At 41.0% G+C, this 21,171-nt stretch overlaps 1 non-coding gene across 1 annotated transcript; it reads right to left on the reverse strand.

The window, feature by feature from the left end:
* Positions 1-19,560: 19,560 nt before the first annotated feature.
* Positions 19,561-19,696, reverse strand: LOC115030765 (small nucleolar RNA SNORA17). Its single transcript, XR_003836359.1, has one exon. It is a non-coding gene; the product is annotated as a small nucleolar RNA SNORA17 (small nucleolar RNA).
* Positions 19,697-21,171: the final 1,475 nt, after the last annotated feature.

Consider the following 21,171-nt stretch of genomic DNA (forward strand, 5'->3'; position numbering starts at 1 on the left):
GGTAAAAGTCCTTAAAGAAAAACAGGAGCACAAGCCTCTTGCGGTCAGAAAAGCACCAGGGCAGCTAGGGCGCAGGGTCGGCTGACACTCGCCAGCTACCCACAACACCCGCCACAGGATCTTAAGACTTCTGGTGAGTGGAACACAGCTTCTGCTCCAATCCAATTGCGCGCGGGACCTGAGACTGCATTAGTTAGGGAAGCAGAAACCGGCCTGAGTAGGGCCACAGGCCTCATCCGGCCGGATCAGCGCCAGGATAGCTAGAGCGCAGGGTTGCCTGACACCCGCCAGCTACCCACGACCCCCACCACAGGATTTTGGGACTGCTGGTGAGTGGAACACAGCTTCTGCTCCAGTCCAATCACGCGGGACCTGAGACTGCTCTGGTTGGGGAGAGAGAAATCCGGCCTACATAGGGCCACAAGCCTCTTCCGGTCAGAAAAGCACCAGGGCAGCTAGGGCGCAGGGTCAGCTGACACTCGCCAGCTACCCAAAACAACCGCCACAGGATCTTAAGACTTCTGGTGAGTGGAACACAGCTTCTGCTCCAATCCAATTGCGCACGGGACCTGAGACTGCATTAGTTAGGGAAGCAGAAACCGGCCTGAGTAGGGCCACAGGCCTCATCTGGCCGGATCAGCACAGGGGTAGCTTGAGCGCAGGGTCGCCTGACACCCGCCAACTACCCACGACCCCCGCCACAGGATTTTGAGACTGCTGGTGAGTGCAACACAGCTTCTGCTCCAGTCCAATCACGCGGGACCTGAGACTGCTTTGGTTGGTGAGGCAGAAATCCGGCCTACGTAGGGCCACAAGCCTCTTCCGGTCAGAAAAGCACCGGGGTAGCTAGGGCACAGGGTCGGCTGACACTCGCCAGCTACCCACAACACCTGCCACAGGATCTTAAGACTTCTGGTGAGTGGAACACAGCTTCTGCTCCAATCCAATTGCACGCGGGACCAAAGACTGCATTAGTTAGGGAAGCAGAAAACCAGCCTGAGTAGGACCACAGGCCTCTCCCGGCTGGACCAGCACCACCATCTACCCACGACCCCCGCCGCAGGATTTTGAGACTGCTGGTGAGAGGAACACAGCTTCTGCTCCAATCTTTAAACAGTGAAAACGATAACAACTAACTCCAGAGATTACCAGATGGCGAAAGGTAAACGTAATAATCTTACTAACAGAAACCAAGACCACTCACCATCATCAGAACCCAGCACCCCCACTTCGCCCAGTCCAGGGCACCCCAACACACCGGAAAAGCTAGACACGGATCTAAAAGCATATCTCATGATGATGGTAGAGGACATCAAGAAGGACTTTAATAACTCACTTAAAGAATTACAGGAGAACATGGCTAAAGAATAAACAAGTCCTTAAAGAAAAACAAGATAACACAATCAAACAGGTAGAAGTCCTTAAAGAAAATCAGGATAACACAATCAAACAGGTAGAAGTCCTTAAAGAAAAACAGGAAAACACATCCAAACAGATGATGGAAATGAATAAAACCATACTAGACCTAAAAAGGGAAGTAGACGCAATAAAGAAAACCCGAAATGAGGCAACACTGGAGATAGAAACCCTAGGAAAGAAATCTGGAACCATAGATACGAGCATCAGAAACAGAATAAAAGAGATGGAAGAGAGAATCTCAGGTGCAGAAGATTCCATAGAGAACATCGGCACAACAATCAAGGAAAATGTAAAATGCAAAAAGATCCTAACTGAAAACATCCAGGAAATACAGGACACAATGAGAAGACCAAACCTACGGATAATAGGAGTGGATGAGAATGAAGATTTTCAACTCAAAGGACCAGCAAACATCTTCAACAAAATTATAGAAGAAAACTTCCCAAATCTAAAGAAAGAGATGCCCATGAACATACAAGAAGCCTACAGAACTCCAAATAGACTGGACCAGAAAAGAAATACCTCCCTACACATAATAATCAAAACAACAAATGCTCTAAATAAAGATAGAATACTAAAAGCAGTAAGAGAAAAAGGCCAAGTAACATATAAAGGCAAGCCTATCAGAATTACACCAGATTTTTCACCAGAGACTATGAAAGCCAGAAGATCCTGGACGGATGTTATACAGACACTAAAAGAACACAAATTCCAGCCCAGGCTACTATACCCAGCCAAACTCTCAATTAACATAGATGGAGAAACCAAAGTATTCCACGACAAAACCAAATTCACACATTATCTCTCCACGAATCCAGCCCTTCAAAGGATAATAACAGAAAAAAAAACAATACAAGGACAGGAACCACGCCCTAGAAACAACAAGAAGGTAATCCCTCAACAAACCTAAAAAAAGACAGCCACAAGAACAGAATGCCAACTTTAACAACAAAAATAACAGGAAACAACAATTAATTTTCCTTAATATCTCTTAATATCAATGGAATCAACTCCCCGATAAAAAGACATAGATTAACAAACTGGCTACAGAAACAAGACCCAACATTTTGCTGCTTACAGGAAACTCATCTCAGAGAAAAAGATACACACTACCTCAGAATGAAAGGCTGGAAAACAATTTTCCAAGCAAATGGTATGAAGAAACAAGCTGGAGTAGCCATTCTAATATCTGATAAGATTGACTTCCAACCCAAAGTCATTAAAAAAGACAGGGAGGGACACTTCATACTCATCAAAGGTAAAATCCTCCAAGAGGAAATATCAATCCTGAATATCTATACTCCAAATACAAAGGCAGCCACATTCATTAAAGAAACGTTAGTAAATCTCAAAGCACACATTGTACCTCATACAATAATAGTGGGAGACTTCAACACACCACTTTCACCAATGGACAGATCATGGAAACAGAAACTAAACAGGGACACAGAGAAACTAAGAGAAATTACGAATCAAATGGATCAGGCAGATATCTACAGAACATTCTATCCTAAAACAAGAGGATATACCTTCTTCTCAGCACCTCATGGCACCTTCTCCAAAATTGACCACATAATTGGTCACAAAACAGGCCTCAACAGATACAAAAATATTGAAATTGTCCCATGCATCCTATCAGATCACCATGGACTAAAGCTGATCTTCAATAACAAAATAAATAATAGAAAGCCAACCTTCACGTGGAAACTGAACAACACTCTTCTCAATGATACTTTGGTCAAGGAAGGAATAAAGAAATAAATTAAGGACTTTTTAGAGTTCAATGAAAATGAAGCCACAACATACCCAAACTTATGGGACGTAATGAAAGCATTTCTAAGAGGAAAACTCATAGCTCTGAGGGCCTCCAAAAGGAAACTAGAGAGAGCACACATTAGCAGCTTGACAACACACCTAAAAGCACTAGAACAAAAGGAAGCAAATTCACCCAAGAGGAGTAGACAGCAGGAAATAATCAAACTCAGGGGTGAAATCAACCAAGTGGAAACAAGAAAAACTATTCAAAGAATCAACCAATCAAGGAGCTGGTTCTTTGAGAAAATCAACAAGATAGATAAACCCTTAGCCAGACTCACTAGAGGGCACAGGGAAAGCATCCTAATTAACAAAATCAGAAATGAAAAAAGAGACATAACAACAGATCCTGAAGACATCCAAAACACCATCAGATCCTTCTACCAAAGGCTATACTCAACAAAACTGGAGAACCTGGATGAAATGGAGAAGTTCCTAGACAGATACCAGGTACCAAAGTTGAATCAAGATCAGGTTAATGATCTAAACAGCCCTATATCCCCCCAAAAAATAGAAGCAGTCATTAATAGTCTCCCAACTAAAAAAAGCCCAGGACCAGATGGGTTTAGTGCAGAGTTCTATCAGACCTTCAAAGAAGATCTAATCCCAGTTCTTCACAAACTATTCCACAAAATAGAAACAGAAGGTACTCTACCCAACTCATTCTATGAAGCCACAATTACTCTGATACCTAAACCACAAAAAGACCCAACAAAGATAGAAAACTTCAGACCAATATCCCTTATGAATATTGATGCAAAAATCCTCAATAAAGTTCTTGCTAACCGAATCCAAGAACACATTAAAACAATCATCCATCCTGACCAAGTAGGTTTCATCCCAGAGATTCAGGGATGGTTCAATATAGGGAAATCCATCAATGTAATCCAGTATATAAACAAACTCAAAGACAAAAACCACATGGTCATCTCGTTAGATGCGGAAAAAGCATTTGACAAGATCCAACACCCATTCATGATAAAAGTCTTGGAATGATCAGGAATTCAAGGCCCATACCTAAACATGATAAAAGCAATCTACAGCAAACCAGTAGCCAACATCAAAGTAAATGGTGAGAAGCTTGAAGCAATCCCTCTAAAATCAGGGACTAGACAAGGCTGTCCACTTTCTCCATACCTATTCAACATTGTACTTGAAGTCCTAGCCAGAGCAATTCGACAACAAAAGGAGATCAAAGGGAAACAAATTGGAAAAGATGAAGTCAAAATATCACTTTTTGCAGATGATATGATAGTATATATAAGTGACCCTAAAAATTCCACCAGAGAACTCCTAAGCCTGATAAACAGCTTCGGTGAAGTAGCTGGATATAAAATTAACTCAAACAAATCAATGGCCTTTCTCTACACAAAGAATAAACAGGCTGAGAAAGAAATTAGGGAAACAATACCCTTCTCAATAGTCACAAATAATATAAAATATTTTGGGGTGACTCTAACTAAGGAAGTGAAAGATCTGTATAATAAAAACTTCAAGTCTCTGAAGAAAGAAATTATAGAAGATCTCAGAAGATCGAAAGATCTCCCATGCTCATGGATTGGCAGGATCAACATTGTAAAAATGGCTATCTTGCCAAAAGCAATCTACAGATTCAATGCAATCCCCATCAAAATTCCAAATCAATTCTTTAACGAATTAGAAAGTGCAATCTGCAAATTCATCTGGAATAACAAAAAACCTAGGATAGCAAAAACTCTTCTCAAGGATAAAAGAACCTCTGGTGGAATCACCATGCCGGACCTAAACCTTTACTACAGAGCAATTGTGATTAAAAACTGCATGGTACTGGTATAGTGACAGACAAATAGACCAATGGAATAGAATTGAAGACCCAGAAATGAACCCACACACCTACGGTCACTTGATCTTTGACAAGTGAGCTAAAAACATCCAGTGGAAGAAAGACAGCATTTTCAACAAATAGTGCTGGCACAACTGGTTGTTAACATGTAGAAGAATGCAAATCGATCCATTCCTATCTCCTTGTACTAAGGTCAAGTCTAAGTGGATCAAGGAACTACACATAAAACCAGAGACACTGAAACTTATAGAGGAGAAAGTGGGGAAAAGCCTTGAAGATATGGGCACAGGGGAAAAATTCCTGAATAGAACAGTAATGGCTTGTGCTGTAAGATCGAGAATTGACAAGTGGGACCTCATGAAACTGCAAAGCTTCTGCAAGACTAAAGACACCATCAATAAGACAAAAAAACCACCAACAGATTGGGAAAGGATCTTCACCTATCCTAAATCAGATAAGGGACTAATATCCAATATATATAAGGAACTCAAGAAGGTGGACTCCAGAAAGTCAAATAACCCCATTAAAAAATGGGGCTCAGAACTGAACAAAGAATTCTCACCTGAGGAATACCCAATGGCAGAGAAGCACCTGAAAAAATGTTCAACATCCTTAATCATCAGGGAAATGCAACTCAAAACAACCCTGAGATTCCACCTCACACCAGTCAGAATGGCTAAGATCAAAAATTCAGGTGACAGCAGATGCTGGTGAGGATGTGGAGAAAGAGGAACACTCCTCCATTGTTGGTGGGATTGCAAGCTTGTACAACCACTCTGGAAATCAGTCTGGCGGTTCCTCAGAAAATTGGACATAGTACTACCGGAGGATCCAGCAATACCTCTCCTGGGCATATATCCAGAAGATGTCCCAACCGGTAAAAAGGACACATGCTCCACTATGTTCATGGCAGCCCTATTTATAATAGCCAGAAGCTGGAAAGAACCCAGATGTCCCTCAACAGAGGAATGGATACAGAAATTATGGTACATTTACACAATGGAGTACTACTCAGCTATTAAAAAGAATGAATTTATGAAATTCCTAGCCAAATGGATGGACGTGGAGGACATCATCTTGAGTGAAGTAACACACTCACAAAAGAACTCACACAATATGTATTCACTGATAAGTGGATATTAGCCCAAAACTTAGGATACCCAAGATATAAGATACAATTTGCTAAACGCATGAAACTCAAGAAGAATGAAGACCAAAGTGTGGACACTGTGCCCCTTCTTAGAATTGGGAACAAAACACCCAGGGAAGGAGTTACAGAGACAAAGTTCGTAGCTGTGATGAAAGGATGGACCATTTAGAGACTGCCCTATCCAGGGATCCATCCCATAATCAGCTTCTAAACGCTGACACCATTGCATACACTAGCAAGATTTTGCTGAAAGGACCCAAATATAGCTGTCTCTTGTGAGACGATGCCGGGGCTTAGCAAACACAGGAGTGGATGTTCACAGTCAGCTATTGGATGTATCACAGGGCTCCCAATGGAGAAGCTAGAGAAAGTACCCAAGGAGCTAAAGGGATCTGCAACCCTATTGTTGGAACAACATGATGTACTAACCAGAACCCAGGAGCTCTTGTCTCTAGCTGCATATGTATCAAAAGATGGCCTAGTTGGCCATCAATGGAAAGAGAGGCCCATTGGACTTGCAAACTTTATATGCCCCAATATAGGGGAATGCCAGGGCCAAAAGAATGGGAATGGGTGGGTAGGGAAGTGGGGGGCGCTATGCGGGACTTTTGGGATAGCATTGGAAATGTAACTGAGGAAAATATGTAATAAAAATATTAAAAAAAAAAAGAAAAGAAAAACAGGAAAACACATCCAAACAGATGATGGAAATGAACAAAACCATACTAGACCTAAAAAGGGAAGTAGACATAATAAAGAAAACCCAAAATGAGGCAACACTGGAGATAGAAACCCTAGGAAAGAAATCTGGAACCATAGATACGAGCATCAGCAACAGAATACAAGAGATGGAAGAGAGAATCTCAGGTGAAGAAGATTCCATAGAGAACATCGGCACAACTATCAAGGAAAATGTAAAACGCAAAAAGATCCTAACTCAAAACATCCAAGAAATACAGGACACAATGAGAAGACCAAACCTACGGATAATAGGAGTGGATGAGAATGAAGATTTTCAACTCAAAGGACCAGCAAACATCTTCAACAAAATTATAGAAGAAAACTTCCCAAACCTAAAGAAAGAGATGCCCATGAACATACAAGAAGCCTACAGAACTCCAAATAGACTGGACCAGAAAAGAAATACCTCCCGACACATAATAATCAGAACAACAAATGCACTAAATAAAGATAGAATACTAAAAGCAGTAAGAGAAAAAGGCCAAGTAACATATAAAGGCAAGCCTATCAGAATTACACCAGATTTTTCACCAGACACTATGAAAGCCAAAAGATCCTGGACAGATGTTATAAAGACACTAAAAGAACCCAAATTCCAGCCCAGGCTAATATACCCAGCCAAACTCTCAATTAACATAGATGGAGAAACCAAAGCATTCCACGACAAAACCAAATTCACACATTATCTCTCCACGAATCCAGCCCTTCTAAGGATATTAACAGGAAAAAACCAATACAAGGACAGGAACCACGCCCTAGAAACAACAAGAAGGTAATCCCTCAACAAACCTAAAAGAAGACAGCCACAAGAACAGAATGCCAACTTTAACAACAAAAATAACAGGAAACAACCATTAATTTTCCTTAATATCTCTTAATATCAATGGACTCAACTCACCAATAAAACGACATAGACTAACAAACTGGCTACACAAACAAGACCCAACATTTTGCTGCTTACAGGAAACTCATCTCAGAGAAAAAGATAGACACTACCTCAGAATGAAAGGATGGAAAACAATTTTCCAAGCAAATGGTATGAAGAAACAAGCTGGAGTAGCCATTCTAATATCTGATAAGATTGACTTCCAACCCAAAGTCATCAAAAAAGACAGGGAGGGGCACTTCATACTCATCAAAGGTAAAATCCTCCAAGAGGAACTATCAATCCTGAATATCTATGCTCCAAAATAAAAAGGCAACCACATTCATTAAAGAAACTTTAGTAAATCTCAAAGCACACATTGCACCTCATACAATAATAGTGGGAGACATTAACATACCACTTTCACCAATGGACATATCATGGAAACAGAAACTAAACAGGGACACAGTGAAACTAACAGAAGTTATGAATCAAATGGATCTGGCAGATATCTACAGAACATTCTATCCTAAAACAAAAGGATATACCTTCTTCTCAGCACCTCATGGTACCTTCTCCAAAATTGACCACATAATTGGTCACAAAACAGGCCTCAACAGATACAAAAATATTGAAATTGTCCCATGCATCCTATCAGGTCACCATGGACTAAGGCTGATCTTCAATAACAAAATAAATAATAGAAAGCCAACATTCACCAGGAAACTGAACAACACTCTTCTCAATGATACCTTGGTCAAGGAAGGAATAAAGAAAGAAATTAAGGACTTTTTAGAGTTCAATGAAAATGAAGCCACAACATACCCAAACTTATGGGAGGCAATGAAAGCATTTCTAAGAGGAAAACTCATACCTCTGAGTGCCTCCAAAAAGAAACTAGAGAGCGCACACATTAGCAGCTTGACAACACACCTAAAAGCACTAGAACAAAAGGAAGCAAATTCACCCAAGAGGAGTAGACTGCAGGAAATAATCAAACTCAGGGGCGAAATCAACCAAGTGGAAACAAGAAGAACTATTCAAAGAATCAACCAATCAAGGAGCTGGTTCTTTGAGAAAATCAACAAGATAGATAAACCCTTAGCCAGACTCACTAGAGGGCACAGGGAAAGCATCCTAATTAACAAAATCAGAAATGAAAAAGGAGAATAACAACAGATCCTGAAGACATCCAAAACACCATCAGATCCTTCTACCAAAGGCTATACTCAACAAAACTGGAGAACCTGGATGAAATGGAGAAGTTCCTAGACAGATACCAGGTACCAAAGTTGAATCAAGATCAGGTTAATGATCTAAATAGCCCTATATCCCCCAAAGAAATAGAAGCAGTCATTAATAGTCTCCCAACTAAAAAAAGCCCAGGACCAGATGGGTTTAGTGCAGAGTTCTATCAGACCTTCAAAGAAGATCTAATCCCAGTTCTTCACAAACTATTCCACAAAATAGAAACAGAAGGTACTCTACCCAACTCATTCTATGAAGCCACAATTACTCTGATACCTAAACCACAAAAAGACCCAACAAAGATAGAAAACTTCAGACCAATATCCCTTATGAATATTGATGCAAAAATCCTCAATAAAGTTCTTGCTAACCGAATCCAAGAACACATCAAAACAATCATCCATCCTGATCAAGTAGGTTTTATCCCAGAGATTCAGGGATGGTTCAATATACGGAAATCCATCAACGTAATCCAGTATATAAACAAACTCAAAGACAAAAACCACATGGTCATCTCGTTAGATTCGGAAAAAGCATTTGACAAGATCCAAAACCCATTCATGATGAAAGTCTTGGAAAGATCAGGAATTCAAGGCCCATACCTAAACATGATAAAAGCAATCTACAGCAAACCAGTAGCCAACATCAAAGTAAATGGTGAGAAGCTTGAAGCAATCCCTCTAAAATCAGGGACTAGACAAGGCTGTCCACTTTCTCCATACCTATTCAACATTGTACTAGAAGTCCTAGCCAGAGCAATTCGACAACAAAAGGAGATCAAAGGGATACAAATTGGAAAACATGAAGTCAAAATATCACTTTTTGCAGATGATATGATAGTATATATAAGTGACCCTAAAAATTCCACCAGAGAACTCCTAAGCCTGATAAACAGCTTCGGTGAAGTAGCTGGATATAAAATTAACTCAAACAAATCAATGGCCTTTCTCTACACAAAGAATAAACAGGCTGAGAAAGAAATTAGGGAAACAACACCCTTCTCAATAGTCACAAATAATATTAAATATCTTGGCGTGACTCTAACTAAAGAAGTGAAAGATCTGTATAATAAAAACTTCAAGTCTCTGAAGAAAGAAATTATAGAAGATCTCAGAAGATGGAAAGATCTCCCATGCTCATGGATTGACAGGATCAACATTGTAAAAATGGCTATCTTGCCAAAAGCAATTTACAGATTCAATGCAATCCCCATCAAAATTCCAACTCAATTCTTCAACGAATGAGAAAGTGCAATCTGCAAATTCATCTGGAATAACAAAAAACCTAGGATAGCAAAAACTCTTCTCAAGGATAAAAGAACCTCTGGTGGAATCACCATGCCAGACCTAAAGCTTTACTACAGAGCAATTGTGATAAAAACTGCGTGGTACTGGTATAGTGACAGACAAATAGACCAATGGAATAGAATTGAAGACCCAGAAATGAACCCACACACCTATGGTCACTTGATCTTCGACAAGGGAGCTAAAAACATCCAGTGGAAGAAAGACAGCATTTTCAACAAATGGTGCTGGCACAACTGGTTGTTAACATGTAGAAGAATGCGAATCGATCCATTCCTATCTCCTTGTACTAAGGTCAAGTCTAAGTGGATCAAGGAACTTCACATAAAACCAGAGACACTGAAACTTATAGAGGAGAAAGTGGGGAAAAGCCTTGAAGATATGGGCACAGGGGAAAAATTCTTGAATAGAACAGCAATGGCTTGTGCTGTAAGATCGAGAATTGACAAGTGGGACCTCATGAAACTGCAAAGCTTCTGCATGGCAAAAGACACCATCAATAAGACAAAAAAACCACCAACAGATTGGGAAAGGATCTTTACCTATCCTAAATCAGATAAGGGACTAATATCCAATATATATAAGGAACTCAAGAAGGTGGACTCCAGAAAGTCAAATAACCCCATTAAAAAATGGGGCTCAGAACTGAACAAAGAATTCTCACCTGAAGAATACCGAATGGCAGAGAAGCACCTGAAAAAATGTTCAACATCCTTAATCATCAGGGAAATGCAACTCAAAACAACCCTGAGATTCCACCTCACACCAGTCAGAATGGCTAAGATCAAAAATTCAGGTGACAGCAGATGCTGGTGAGGATGTGGAGAAAGAGGAACACTCCTCCATTGTTGGTGGGATTGCAAGCTTGTACAACCACTCTGGAAATCAGTCTGGTGGTTCCTCAGAAAATTGGACATAGTACTACCGGAGGATCCAGCAATACCTCTCCTGGGCATATATCCAGAAGATGTCCCAACCGGTAAAAAGGACACATGCTCCACTATGTTCATAGCAGCCCTATTTATAATAGCCAGAAGCTGGAAAGAACCCAGATGTCCCTCAACAGAGGAATGGATACAGAAATTATGGTACATTTACACAATGGAGTTCTACTCAGCTATTAAAAAGAATGAATTTATGAAATTCCTAGCCAAATGGATGGACCTGAAGGGCATCATCTTGAGTGAGGTAACACAATCACAAAGGAACTCACACAATATGTATTCACTGATAAGTGGATATTAGCCCAAAACTTAGGATACCCAAGATATAAGATACAATTTGCTAAACGCATGAAACTCAAGAAGAATGAAGTCCAAAATGTGGACACTGTGCCCCTTCTTAGAATTGGGAACAAAACACCCATGGAAGGAGTTACAGAGACAAAGTTTGGAGCTGTGATGAAAGGATGGACCATCTAGAGACTTCTGGATCCAGGGATCCATCCCATAAGCAGCTTCTAAACGCTGACACCATTGCATACACTAGCAAGATTTTGCTGAAAGGACCCAAATATAGCTGTCTCTTGTGAGACGATGCCGGGGCCTAGCAAACACACGAGTGGATGTTCACAGTCAGCTATTGGATGTATCACAGGGCTCCCAATGGAGAAGCTAGAGAAAGTACCCAAGGAGCTAAAGGTATCTGCAACCCTATAGTTGGAACAACATGATGAACTAACCAGTACCCCGGAGCTCTTGTCTCTAGCTGCATATGTATCGAAAGATGGCCTAGTCGGCCATCACTAGAAAGAGAGGCCCATTGGACTTGCAAACTTTATATGCCCCAATATAGGGGAATGCCAGGGCCAAAAGAATGGGAATGGGTGGGTAAGGAAGTGGGGGGCGCTATGGGGGACTTTTGGGATAGCATTGGAAATGTAATTGAGGAAAATATGTAATAAAAAATATTAAAAATTTAAAAAAAGAAAAGCCAAAAAAAATCAACCTAGTTTTTAAAATTTCAAAAATAGCATAATAAGAATTTTTTTTATAATTTGAATTCTGTTCATTCACCATTAAAAGTGATATTCAATCACATTGGATAATGAACTATCTTTAAAATTCATGTATAGGCTACATACACTTGCATCTATCCTTAACCTAATGTTTTACATAATGATTATTAAACATAAGTAATCAGCGACAGAGAGTTCCCATCTGCTACCACTATATCCTTCCTTTCACAATACTTATTAACTAATTTCAAGCTGGGAAGCCTTGAGTGTATGTGGGAGCAGATTAAAGATGCTGTCAATCCAGACTGCAGGCAGGTTAATGCAAAGACAAGAATGAACCTGAGCTCAGAATGTTCTGGCAAAGGGTGACCAGGAGTTCAGGACACTAGCTAAAGTGTAGTATGGCCTTGTAGCAAGATGTAAGCATGATCTTATCCTCTGAAACCTTTTCAGACCATAGTAACAAGCCTAGTCTCTATTCAGTATGATCTAACAAGCCATTGAAAAGAATTACACAGAAGACTGTGACATTTTCTCATCTTTCATCAGTGTTGTGGCTAGAATGAGATTGTCCCCCAGGGGCTCATGTGTTTGACCACTTGTTTCACAGCTGGTGGTGCTGGCTGGGAAAGTTATGGAACCTTTAGGAGATGAAGCCTTGCTGGAGGAAGACTACTGTCCCTTGGGGCAAGCCTTGAGTGCTATAGCCTGATTCCATTTCTATCGCCTCTGCTTCCAAACTCCTCATGCAATGTGCTAAGTGGGCTTCACACTTCAGCTGCCACATCTCCCTGCCATGATGGATTAGTGTTCTTTGAATCTACAAGCCAATAAGCCCCTTCCTCTCTTAGTTGCTTTTCCAAGGCTATTTTATCACAGCAACAGAAAAGAAGCTAAAACAGTCACTCTAACCGCTGTGTGGAAGAAGCAGAGGGCCTGAGCAACGATCATGTTGACTTACTTTGCCATTGTGTGTGCTCAGAGAAATGGTAGAGGTTCCGGTGTGAGGTAAAGACAAAGCTGACAAGAGCTCATTGTTTATTAGATTTTGCAAGACCAACAAGGAAAAAGTGGAGACGATGCTTAAGTGATGAAGTGAGAAACTGAGACCCAGCTGATATCGAAGTTGTAAGGGTGTGCAGGAAGTCTGAGGAAGGCGGCAGTGTTCAAAGGAGAGATCAGACCAGGAATCACAAATGTATATGCAATTAGCTCACAAGTGCTGCTTAAGGTTAGAAAAGATGACCTAATAACTGACTTATTTTCCTTTCTGACTTTTCTTTCCCCCATATTGGAAGACAGCTGCTCCAAAAGGAATGAATTATTATTAGATCAAATTTGTCACTACACATAAAAACTGGTTAAATAAAAATCTATAATCCCCTGCCCACCATGTGCAGCTGCAGGAAAAAGGAAAAGAAAAAGGAGATGAGGTACAATGACTAACACTTTCCTGCTCACCTTAATTTTTTTGGACATAAAAATATTTCATTTATACCACTCCTTCAATCCCAACACTGAGGAGGCGTGGTAAACAAATCTAATCCCTGAACCCTGAGTTCAAAGCCAGCCTAATTTAGAGCAAGTCTCTGGGAGAAGAAAAAAAAAAAAAGTTTGAGTTTGCATATAGTAACCAAGTCAGCCACTAGATGGCAGAGGCTACCATATGCAAAATATCCCTTCTAAAATGAAACTGGTTCTAGGGTCATTTAGAATGAATGACAAGTTCCAGATATAACATTTTACTGATCTATCCTCTTCATCCTTCCATCTCTTGAGGGATTTGTTATTTGATGACAGGTTTTTCTGTTATGTTTCTTTGGGTTTGTCATAAAGCTGGAAGAATTAATGCAATCCTCTGTTTATAAGATGGATGAGTTTCAAAATAATCTGGAATCTTATCAACTCCATAAAATGCAAAGTGGAATCCCAACACTAGGCAACAAATTACATTAGATGACTATGAAGATGAATGGCCCTGTTGCATTCAAAATTGCTCAACAAAAGCCAAATGGCCAAGCTCCCTGATCTCAGAAGTATCTTACTCAGAAGGGAATGACGTGTCAATTACAAGAAAAGATGTTTACAGCATATTGCACTATTCGTACTAAATTCAATTGTATTACATTTGTGCTCATGTTGTGTGGGGGTGGGTAGAGGTGGGTTCACTTACTGTGGCCTACCTGTGGAACTCAGAAGATAACTTATGTGTCAGTTTTCTCCTATGATGTAGACCATGGGGATGTAATTCAAGGTGAACTTGGGTCATCTAGCTTGGCAGCAGGCACGTTTACTTGCTAAGCCATCTTACCCATCACTAATATTGTGTTTACAAAATAACTCTGACATCTTGTCCGTCCATTTGATCAGGATGCTGGTTACTTAGCCCGTGTGGACATTTAAATTAAGAGAGTAAAATAGTGAAAAAAAAAAAAAAAACCAAACTATTAAAATCACAGTTCAACTATAAAAGTTCAATTTCAGAATCTGCTAGACATTGTTATTCTTCTTTAGGTTTTTATTGATTGTTTGTGAATTTCGCTTCATCTACTCCAATCCCACTCATTTCCCCCTCCCCTTGTATCTACCCTCCACTCTTGCAACCTCCTCCCTCAACAGAGAAAAAAAAAATCTTATTATGGAAACTGTAGTGTGTCGTAGTGTGTGCTACAGTGTATGCTTTTGTCTACACTTCTTTGCTTGCAAATGTTCATTGCAATGACTCTTTGGTCTGCTATGAGGCCTCTCATTTCTACAGCTCTATTCTCTCAGTACTATCTATCTAACCTCACTGAGACTTCTCTCAGATACCCTGTTGTTGCCTGTCAAAAAGATTCTATAATTTTAGATCTGTATGTCTGGCTCCTTCATGCACTCCATCAGTTTACTGATGGTGTAGAAGTTGAGGTGAGCCAATTCAAAGCCCTGGACCTGAGCCTGTGAGGTATCTGACCTGGTAAGCCCACAGTCTCTAGCTTGAATACATTTGGGGTTGGCTCACCAGCAACCCCCACATTCAGGACCTGCTCTACTGTGCTGCCCAGGTGATGGCCAGAGCCTGATCACCTCAGTGCTGCAGCATGTGAGGAGCAGCAAGGCCAGCTCTCCAGTTCTCATGACTTCAGGGCTAGCTCTCCCACCTCCCATAGGTGGGAAGGGGTGAGGGTCAGGGAGGGCATCTCTCCCTCTCCCACACTGATGCTTAAATGCTTGGGGCCACCTCACCCACACCAGGAGAGCCTGGGGTTGTTCTAGGAGTGGTCTCAGAAATGCTATGCCACAGTCATGCATTATGACAGGGGGCATGGGTCATCCTGGACATAGTCTGCACATCCAGGCCTGTGTGGTGCCAGACTCCTGTTCATCTCAGGCTAGGTCTGTATTAGTTAGGGTTCTCTGGAGTCGCAGAACTTATGGGTAGTCTCTATATAGTAAAGGAATTTGTTGATGACTTACAGTCTGCAGTCCAACTCCCAACAATGGTCAGCAGCAGCTGTGAATACAAGTCCAAGGATATAGCAGTTGCTCAGTCCCACAAGGCAAGCAGTCAAAGGAGGGGGGGGGGTCTTCCTTCTTCTAATATCCTTATGTAGGTCTCGAGCAAGTAGCTGAGATTAAAGGTGTGTGCCACCACATCTTTAATCCCAGATGACCTTGAACAGGGAGATCTCCCTGTCTTAATCTTCTAATTATAATCTTCTAACTCATAGCCACTATGCCTCAAGATCTCCATGCCAAGATTCAGGTCAGAAACTTCTATCTCCCAGCCTCTAGATTAGGATCACAGGGGAGCCTTCCACTTCTGGATTGTAGTTCTTTCCAGATATAGTCAAGTTGACAACTAGGAATAGCCACTACAATCCACCCCTTGTCAATTTGACACAAATATCTCATGTCCACATGAAACATTAACAGGTACACCTAACATGATATAACTATTCTTCGTACAATGGCTAATGCAATTGTAAATTTACAATGGGGCAATGTCCCTTGGGAACATTCTTTTAGTATCACAAATACCAATTGATGTTAAAGAAATTGGAAGAAAGACAAATGTACTCATTATCAAAATAAGACAGAAGCTATCATATTATTTTATAATCCTCAATTCTGCAACTGGTTACATGGCCTTAGCTGATATTTGTAACTACCTTCCTCTACTACCCATTCTGTATTTCCTTCATCCTCAGCAAGCACCTCAGCCGGTCTTGGCTCTTTTCCTAGAGGACTGACCCATACCTTCATTCCTGACGGGTCTGCATCCTTTGTCATCCTGCTTGGATTAGGCTGCTGTAGTTTCCCATTGAGTTTAATCATAGGACATGGTAGTACTAAGAGATGCCCTAAGGGATCTCCTGCACTCCAGACATAATCTTGCTTACCTCCATTGTGGAGAGGTAATCCAATTTCCCCATGGTAATCTGCATCTATAACCCCTCCTAACACTGTTGTTCCTTCCTTAGCCTGTTGGTTTAGGGGCATTGGAAACCCAAAATGACCAGGGGAAAGTCTGAGCTTCCAGTTCAATGGAATATTTGTTGTGGCTCCTGATACAAACATATCTCCCTCTAGAATCAAAACTTCTAGGCCACCAAAACCTAGAGTTATGAGGACAGAAGGCAAAAATTTTCCTAGAGGGTCACTAGGAGTGATAGTTAGTGGAACTATTTCCTTTCCACCCCTTGATTCCTGGACCATGGATCCTGGCTATGGGGGAAACTGTACCATATATTGAATGCTGATTCAAAGCATGCCTTCTGAAGAACTCTGCCCCCATCATCCATGCTGTTGCCACCTAATTGGCACTGTAACTGTGTCTTCAAAAGGCCATTCCATATTTCTATCAGACTAGCTGCTTCAGAATGATGGGGAACATGGTAAGAACATGATTGTGTGCCTACTGTAGCACTTTGCTAGCTGTGAAATGAGTTCCTTGATCAGAAGCAATACTGTGTGGAATACCATGACGATAGATAAGGCATTCTGTGAGTCCATGGATAGTGGTTTTGGCAGAAGCATTACAGGCAGGAGAGGCAAATCCATAACCAGAATTAGTATCTACTCCAGTAAGAACAAAACGCTGTCCTTTCCATGGAGGAAGTGGTCCAATGTAGTCAACCTACCACCAGGTTGCTGCCTGGTCACCTCGAGGAATGGTGCCATATCTGGGGTTCCGTGTTGGGTTCTGCTGTTGGCAGATCTGGCATTCAGCAGCAGATATAGCCAAATCAGCCTTGGTGAGTGGAAGTCTGTGTTGCTGAGCCCAAGCATAACTTCCATCTGGACCACCATGGCCACTGTGTTCATGTGCCCATTGAGCAATGACATCGATGGCTGGGGAAAGAGGCTGACTCTCCACAGAATGGGTCATCTTATTCACTTGATTACTGAACTCCTCCTCAGCTAAAGTTGCCTTTTGGTGAGCATTTAATGGGACACAAATATCTTCACATCCTTTGCCCATTTGGAGAGATCTATCGTGATCTTTCCAAGTCCCTGACCAGCCAGCCAATCCATTGGCTACAGCCCATGAGTCAGTGAGTAATTGTACATCTGGCCATTTCTTCTTCCAAACAAACTGTAATACCATGTGTATTGCCCAAAGTTCTGCCCACTGTGAAGAGTTTTTCTTTGCCTGTGTCTTTCAGGGTTGTCCTGGAAAGGGGTTGTAATGCTGCAGCTGTCCACTTCTAGGCGGTGCCTGCATAACGTGCAGAAGCATCAGTAAACCAGGTCCTAGTCTTCTCTTCAGTCAGCCGATCATAGGGAATACTCCATAAGGCTATAGGTGCATGTTTGGCAGCAGATGGCATTGTAACAGGAGTAGAAACCACAGACATTTGAGCAACTTCTTCATGTAACTTGCTTGTGCCTGCAGGACCTGCTCTGGTCCAAACGCGTATATACCATTTCCATTTGTTAATAGACTTCTGCTGTGCACATTCTACTTTATGACTTGCAGAGTCTGATAGTATCCAGATCATGATTGGTATTTCAGGTCACATAGTAACTTGGTGTCCTATTGTCAAACGTTCAGTTTCCACTAAGGCCCAATAGAGGCCTAGAGCTGTTTTTCAAAAGGAGAATAGTTGTCTGCAGATGATGGTAGAGCTTTGCCCCAAAATCCCTGTATGTGATTCACATACAGGGGCCTGCCAGAGGCTCCAAACAGCATCTCTATCTGCCACAGACACCTCAAGTACCATTGGGTCTGCTAGATCAAATGGTCCAAGTGGTAGAGCAGCCTGTACAACAGCCTGTACCAGTTGAAGGGCCTTTTCCTGTTCCAGACCCCACACAAAGCTAGCAGTTTTCCGAGTCAATTAGTAAATAGGCCTAAGTTTACACACCCAAGTGAGGGATGTGCTGTCTCCAGAACCCAAATCGACCCACTAAACATTGTGCTTCTTTCTTGGTTGTAGGAGGGGCCAGGAGCAATAACTTATCTTTCACCTTAAAAGGAATATCTCTGCCTAGCCCAAACCATTGAACTCCTAAGAATTTCTGAGGTCCTTGAATTTGGTTGGATTTATTTCCCATCCTCTGATACGAATATGTGTTACCAATGAGTCCAAAGTAGTTGCTACTTCCTGCTCACTTGGTCCAATCAGCATAATGTCATCAATATAGTGTACTAATGTGGTATTTTGTGGAAGAGACAAATGATCAAGATCTCTTCTAACTGAGTTATGACACAGGGCAGGAGAGTTAATATATCCTTGAGGCAAAACTGTGAAGGTATACTGCTGACAACTGAAAGCAAATTGCTTCTGGTGGTCTTTATGGACAGGTACTGAGAAGAAGGCATTTGCCAGATCAATACCCACATACCAGGTACCAGGAGATGTGTTAATTTGCTCAAGTAACGAAACTACATCTGGTACAGCAGCTGCAACTGGAATTACTACCTGATTTAGTTTTTGATAGTTAATTGTCATTCTCCTTCTGTCTTCTGCACTGGCCAGAAAGGAAAGTCTGCTGGATCATATGGTCTAGGCTAGGATCTTGTCAGGACTCTGTGGCACCTGTCTGGTGGTTATCTCTGGCTTACTCCTCATCTGGCCTGCAGGAGTGGTGCCTTGCTAGGGTCACCTGTCTCAGCCTCAATCCTACCCCAGGCCCCGGGACCCAAGGTCCCAGACAGAGTTCTTCTTGGTTCCAGCTTGCTCCTGTCCTGGTAGCCCATGCTGACCTGCCTGACCTGAGCATGGAGATCATCTCAGGTTTGTTTTTTCAGGGATTATAAAGCCACTAATCATTCAGATGTTCTTAATAGGTCAGAGCACTAAGCTAAGACATAGCCTCTCGCCTCTCTGCCACCTACTGATAAAAATTGTGACACAGAAGCCACTCCTGCAAAGCCTTTAGAGTCAGGGAGATTATTATTCTAAGTAGCCAAACTTGTTTTCTTGAATTGCAAATTGCTTGCATTTGACCAGTTACTTTAAATATATGATAGTGACATAGGTTTATAAAAAGTGAACTTACTCCTTATAAATTTCCTTGGTCAATATATAAATACATCCTTATCCTATCGAAAGAATTCTTGTGTTTGATAAATGTTATCATCTCCTGTGCTTGCTTCAGTAGCTTATGTACTAAATATAAAATGATACAGGTAAGGTCCATCTACCCCTTACCTCCACAGAGATTACATGTTAACTTGTGAACTGCTCCATATTTTAAGAGAAAAAATATGTATGAAGACACTATCATAATGAAATGTATTTCTTTGTGTGCTAACTTAAAGTGCTAATAAAACCTTTTTTATATATACTGTGGTGTAGCTATAGGAATTCTATGATATTCTGTACCAGATAAGTTTTCTTTCCTGTCTTTCGTTCCTTCTTTCTAGGAAGGGATCTCAGAAAGGGCTAAAGGTAAGATATTTTTAAAATGGTAACTGAGAACTGACTGATAATAAGAAAAAACATGGAACTAAAACACACACTTTTAAAAATACAAAAAGCAAAATGCTAACTGAATTTCTCTAGTTGTGAGCAGCTGGCATCTGTCCCGGATGTTCTCTGCAGTTTACCCCCAGCTCTCTGCCACCTTTGCTCAGCCTCTTGCTCTTCAGGCAACCTTTTAAGATATTTTGCTTCAGTTACTTTTCATGATTGAACTCTACAGATAATAATACAAGAAGTAATTCAATACATCACAATGTTTCAACTATGATAAACCCTTTCTGGCTGCTCTCTTAATATTAGAAGTCTGTCTGGCATCACTTGGCACAGGCTTTGGCAGGAGAATACCTGAGTCTGAAGACTGGTGCCACCACTTAGAACGTAGAAAGTCTTGACATGTTACATAACATAGCCTTGCTATATTACTTAGCTCTATTGTCATTGACGTCTATCCTGTACTGGAAGAATGACAATCATCCCACTGTCTTGTTATGTGTAAGTTAGAATGACTCAGTACTTGTGATATAGCTACCATAATATCTAGAAAAAAACAAACAAAAAATGTATCTTTGGGCTCTGTCTTTGAAAACAGGTGCATGCATACCAGGTGTCTCCACTAAAATGTCTTATCGGAAACCTCAAGGGAAAATAGTCACATCGTAAATATTTGTTTTTTCTTAAATTGTCAATTTAAGTGAATGGCAGCAATCCCACCTAATTTTGACTTTCTAATCTTTTACAATTATCCATTCTCCATGCCTCCTCAATAAAGTTAACTAGGATTGTTTCTTATAATTTATTTTTATCCAGGCATTCATTCACTCATTCATTCAGATTTTATTTATCTCTTAATTGAGCAAGTAATTGTCCATTTTGATGGGACCTGGCTATATGGCCATGAAGCACCTCTGTCTGCAGATTGAGATTATCCAGGGATTTT

The sequence above is a fragment of the Mus caroli genome, unplaced genomic scaffold (genome assembly GCF_978045245.1).
Source record: "Mus caroli unplaced genomic scaffold, Mus_caroli_1 scaffold_3, whole genome shotgun sequence".
Taxonomy (NCBI): domain Eukaryota; kingdom Metazoa; phylum Chordata; class Mammalia; order Rodentia; family Muridae; genus Mus; species Mus caroli.